Here is a 6,000-nt window from a genome sequence, read left to right as displayed (position 1 = left end):
CCCCCCCTCCGCGAATCCTATTCCAACTAGGAAAGGGGGGGAGTCCTACTCCCGGAGGGAGTAGGACTCCTCCTGGCGCGCCTCCTCTTGCCCCCCCCTTTGAACCTTTATATACGGAGGCAAGGGGCACCCCTAAGGACATAAGTTGATCCACGTGATCATATTCTTAGCCGTGTGCGGTGCCCCCTTCCACCATAGTCCTCGATAATATTGTAGCGGTGCTTAGGTGAAGCCCTGTGACAGTGGTACATCAAGATCGTCACCACGCCGTCGTGCTAACGGAACTCTTCCCCGACACTTTGCTGGATCGGAGTCCGGGGATCGTCATCCAGCAGAACGTGTGCTAGAACTCGGAGGTGCCGTAGTTTCGGTGCTTGATCGGTCGGGCCGTGAAGACGTACGACTACATCAACCAAGTTAACGCTTCCGTTGTCGATCTACAAGGGTACTAGATCACACTCTCCCCTCTCGTTGCTATGCATCACCATGATCTTGCGTGTGCGTAGGAAAATCTTTGAAATTACTACGTTCCCCAACAAAGAGCTCGTGCGGCGAAAGTGGCGGCTTGGCGTTGTGGATGGCTTCGGCAAGGTTGTCGTAGTCAGCATCAAGGCGCTTAATCACATAGCCGGCGAACTCCTCATAACTCAATGGTCGACCGATCGAGGTCAATGTATCCGCCAGGACCTTGAGTTTGTTGAAGTATGTTTTGGCCGAGGAGTCCAGTTTTTTGACATCATCAAGCTTGCTGCGAAGAGCCATCATGTGAGCAGCGGAGGTCTGGGCAAACGCATGTTCCAGAGTCGTCCACGCATCCAAGGAGGAGGCAGCAAAGAGACAAAGGCCAGCGACCCCGTCTCCAAGGGAACCCTGGATGGCGAAGAGGATCGCTTGGTCCTGTTGCACCCACAGACGGTGCGCCGGGTTGATGGCCGGGCCGTGGACAGTGTGAAGGACCTGCGGCGGACACGGCAGAGAGCCGTCGACATAGCCAAAGAGGGAGCGGCTGTGGAGCAGCGGTAGAACCTTGACGTGCCAAAACATGTAGTTGTCCGGCGTGAGACGAGTCGTGATGAGGTTGTCGAAGTGGAACGGCCCGGAGTTCAGGGCAGCGTCGGTGGCAGCTACCGCGGAGACCGCCGGGGCTGGGGGTGTCACACCCGCACGCTGATCGTCAGAGCCCCCCGAGGCCGCCGGCATGATGGCAAGTGTCGGGGACGAGCCAGCGGTAGCCGCCGGTGGCGCGAACATCGCGGCGGGGGAGGCCGCCACGGTCGACGGCGCAGGAGACGGCGGGATCGGGGCGGAAAACAGCGAACCCACCGCCGCGGTGCCAAAGAAGTGCGGCGTCGGCGAGGCACCAGTGCGGGCAAGAAGATTCAGCAGGGCGGCCAGCGAGGCGGGTATGGTCCCGGAGCTGGCAGAGTTGGAGGCGGAAGCAGTCATTGCAGCGGCGACGGCGGCAGCCCTAGGGTTTGGGGCGCGGCGGCGGCGGTGGCTGAGACGGAGGTGGAGTAGGTCCTAGGTTTAGGCTGATACCATATTAGACGTAGGATTTGTGGGAACTAGCTCAACCCTCTAGAGGTGATCTATCATATATATTTATAATAATACATGATACATATTACACAGTTAGGCTACATTACAAAGTGTAACACCGGCGAGGCAGGCTGATGGTGCACCGTCTAGAGGGGATTTTGGTGTCAGCGAGGCAGGCAGAGCGTATCCATCGGCGGCAGACGGCTATGAGTGAGATCCCGGGTATCGCGGCCGGCCCACCGTCGGCGCTCCACGCCGCGTCCTTGGACTTGGAGCGCAGCGCACAGATTTCACCGCTCTGCCCTCCTCTTCGTTTTCGGGCGATCACTTCCATTCTCGGGTCGAAAGTGATGGGAACCAAAATGCCAAGAATCCGGTACTGCTACTACTAATCGGCCCGGGGCAAACGAATTGGACCCCAATAGCCAGCAACATTCGCTGTGTGGCATGGCAATTACGAATGTTTTTTATTGGACATTCTTCGAGAGCACGTGACAGTTTTTAAAAAAACAAATGGCAGGTCTGCAAACAAATAATTTTGTTGCATTAATTACCATGTTTCCTTTCCTCACAAAAAAAAAAAGAATTACCATGTTCGCTTGACAAAATTGCCATGCTCCCAACACATAAATTGCCGTGGAACACGTTTGTTTTGCCATGACGAATGTTTGCTAAGACCAACTCCATCGCACGACTCCAAACGGACGTCCGGTGGCTATGCGTCTAGCATGCGGTCGCATTTTTTGGATCCATCCTGTCTGCCACGGCAAAAAATGCCCATATATGCATATCAAAACAAGTTTGCACGTTCAAATATTAATTGTCTGAAAATAAAAATAATTTTACAACCCAATCGAAATTGTCTCTAATAAAATAGTTTTACAACCAAATCAAAATTGTCTTGAATGAACATGATGAACCAATACATCTATTGGTTGCCAATGTGACTCTACACGTGCTCGACCAAGTCATTTTAAAGATCTTGTGTGCTAATCACGCAGTTCACGATGAAATTGGACAAACTGTTCAAACGTGACCGGTTCTTGGTTAAGGGACTCAACATTTTCACCTTGATAATCAAATCCTTGGTCGAAGATTCTGTTATCACGCTCGTCCTCGACGATCATGTTGTGCATGATCACACAAGTAGTCATCACCTCCCAAAGCTTCCCTTCATCCCATGTCAGTGCAGGGTTTCGAACGATACCCTATCAGGATTGAAGCACACCAAAAACACGTTCCACATCCTTTCTAGCACTCTCTTGCATTTGGGAAAATCTCTTTCTCTTCTCATCTTGGGGGTTCGAGATTGTCTTCTCCAATCGACGGCCAAAACTACGGCGAAAGCGTGGGCGTGGTGGCGACCATGTTGAGACGTGGTTTGGTATGGACGGTTGAGGGGTGCGCAGTAAGGAGGTGGCCGGAGAATAGTGACGACGCCGGCGGCGGGGTGGGGCGGGGACAGGGGCTGAAGGCGTTGAAAGCGAAGGGACTGCGAGTGTCCCCGACAGACGGGCCACGTGGGGACAAGGGTGTGCGTCGAGCCCGTTCGCGCGATGTCCGTTTCAACACAAACTCGACGCAAGTTTGGGCCGGGGATGGGTCGAAAACGGATAAAATCCGGACATTTGTCCGTTTAAAATCGCGTGTTGGGCCGTGCTATTCGTCCGTTCTACCCCAAACGAACGCACCTGGATAGGATAGAGCCGCGCGCTGGAGTTGGCCTAAATAGCATTATTCAAACGATTTATGGGAGAAAATAAAATTAATTCCACTTGGAACTCAATGATGGGGACGTGTTTGCTTTTTATATTGATCGTCAAAACAGTGGTAAAATCGGCACTGATAATTCAGAGGGAGGGCCAAAACGAACGAACCATGCGCTTACTTCGTTAGAAAGGAAGGGTTAATATCGCTAAAAGCGAAAAAAAAAAAGCAAAATACCAAGAGAGAGATCTCCGATTCGCAGAGCAAAAGAGAGACGGACAGCACAAGATCACAGGATCGGATTACACTACGTACACTCGTGCAGCTAGCTGTCCCGACGTTGTTTTTCCATGTATGTACGGATGCTACACTTCATCCTATAATGTAAGATATTTTTTTAACACTAATGTAGTGTCAGAAAACGTCTCAGGAATAGATCTGTCGCGCATGCACAACTGTCTTGTCTTGTGTGTGCACACGTTGCTTGGTTCCACCACACACATCTCTCTTTAAAATGCATACGGCTCTGATCAGTGTGGATTGATTCCACAGCCTCCACCGTAAATGTACACAGATTCAGATGATGTCATGTAGAGAAGGCGCTACAATTCTAACAAATGGGCTTGCGATAAGGAGAGCCACTTAAGTATACTAGCTAGCTAGAAGGTGAGTGTGACGGTGTGAGTATACAAACCAGAAAAAGAACTCAAGTGTGAGTGAGAGAGATTGCGGAGGAGGTTGCGCGAGTGCTCGGATGCCAAAGTTGCAATCCGCAGACATATCCGAGCGCACTGACGGCTGGCTGCTCCGTCGCCGTCGCTGGTCGTCAGTTGAGACCGACCTCGTGTCCATCTCTTCCAGACCGTGACACCACCGGACCGGTGCATGTACTCCGCCCTCCGTGTCTGCGTCACGGCGCATGGGAGGGAGGGAGGGAGGGAGGGAGACTCGGCAAGGCAGGCAGGCAAAACGCCTTCCGTCGACACGTCCGCACGGCCTCCCGCTCTCCATCTCCAGCCGCCAAATGGAGCGGAGGCCTGACGATAACGCCGCTGCTTACTGAAATACTCGTTTTTCCTTCTTTCGTTTAGGTCACGCTCCCAGATATTCTCTCTGGTTCTTTTTAGTTCGCATATAAGATTTGACTGAAGTCAAGCCTCATAAAATTTGATCAATTTTATAGAAAAAAATACCAACATTCACAATCTGAAATCAATATCAATAAATGTGTCATGACTTAAAATTTCATATTGTATAACTTTAGCATGGCAGACGTTGATATTTTTTTATATAAATACGGTCAAACTTTGTGAAGTTTGACTTCAGAGAATTCTAATATGTAAAGTAAAAAAGACCGGAGGAAATACCTATAGTATATGTTTCTTGACAGGTGAAGGCTGAGCTCGCGTTGAACGCCCTTTGGGAGGGCGCCGCACCGTTGTGAGTGCTCTTTCAGGTTACTTTATAGGTGCCCAAGGAGAAATGCGGCGTCAGTCCTGGTTTCTTCGGTACAAGTCATGTCCAACTACTGAAGTGTTTCTCGTCAACAAAGTCACGCGTCTAACTAACTGCTTCTTTCTAGAAGAAGGATCTGGATTTTCAGCGACCGACGCACCATACGCGCGCTGCATGCCTACCCACCACCAGGAGGAAGACCGGATCGGACCGCACCATGGTTGGGTCCGGTCAAGCAGACGAACGATTAAGAAAGAAAGAAAGCGCACGCACCGGTCCTACGTAGTACTCCTACCACGCTCCCATAGCGTTAGAATGGTCCAGCGCAGAGCCACGACCAGTAGCCTCAGCTAGCTCCGTCCTTTTCTCCGGCGATCCTACGTCCCGGTGAGATCTCACCTCCCATACAACGAAAGCGTATCACAGTAGCCTAGTACCAGTACGCGCGCCTCCCTGTCAAAAGCCACCATGATTCGCCTCACGAAAGCCCTCGGGTTCCAGCAGTGTAAGTGACTGTCAGCATTGACTGATGACCCAAAGCAGTGCAGGAGGAGCTTAGCCACACACCTCGCCCGGCCACGCTTAGAGAGAGACAGAGAAAAATGAACCAATGCTCCAGAAAAGATGGAGCGGATGCCGTGCGGATATGGCCAATCGGTCGGCGGATCTGCTCCGCCGGGAGGATGTGGATAGATGCTGCCTGTACTGTACTGATCGGGCGGGCGGGCGAGAGATGGATGGCGATCTCGCGAAAGGGAGAGGCGGCAGGCACTGTGCCGGGAAACCGACGCCGGCCGTCGCGCACCGAGCCCTCCACTACCACTAGCCTATTAGCCCAACTCCACCGCACGACCCCAAACGAACATCCGGATTGGCCGGATTTTGTCCTTTTGGGGCGCCGATGGGTTCGCCCGTGTCCGCCTTTGTCAGATGGGTCGTGCGTGCGCGCACCGCGGCCGCACCCCAAATCATGTCCGGGGTGGACGTGAATAAAACAAATATAAAAACTAGAATGAAATAACTAAAAAACTAAATAAAAGCATTTTAAAAAACATAAAACATATATAGGGGACGGCCACTTAAACGGCCCAGTTTGCACGCCCACTTAAAAGGCCCAGTTTACATAATTAACATATAAAACAAAATAAAAAAAAGCCTCCGCCTCCCGCGCGCTCTTGTCGCGCCGTGGCCGTCGCCATCTTCACTGGCCGCCGGTGTCGTCGTCGTCGCTGACGAGGTCGACGTAGTCCGGCGGCGTCCACAGGTGGGCCGGAGGTGCGTGGTGGACGGGGGCGGGCT

Source organism: Triticum dicoccoides, chromosome 2A (genome assembly GCF_002162155.2).
Source record: "Triticum dicoccoides isolate Atlit2015 ecotype Zavitan chromosome 2A, WEW_v2.0, whole genome shotgun sequence".
NCBI classification, from domain to species: domain Eukaryota; kingdom Viridiplantae; phylum Streptophyta; class Magnoliopsida; order Poales; family Poaceae; genus Triticum; species Triticum dicoccoides.
The sequence above is the reverse complement of the archived record's forward strand: the minus strand, read 5'-3'. Positions refer to the sequence as shown.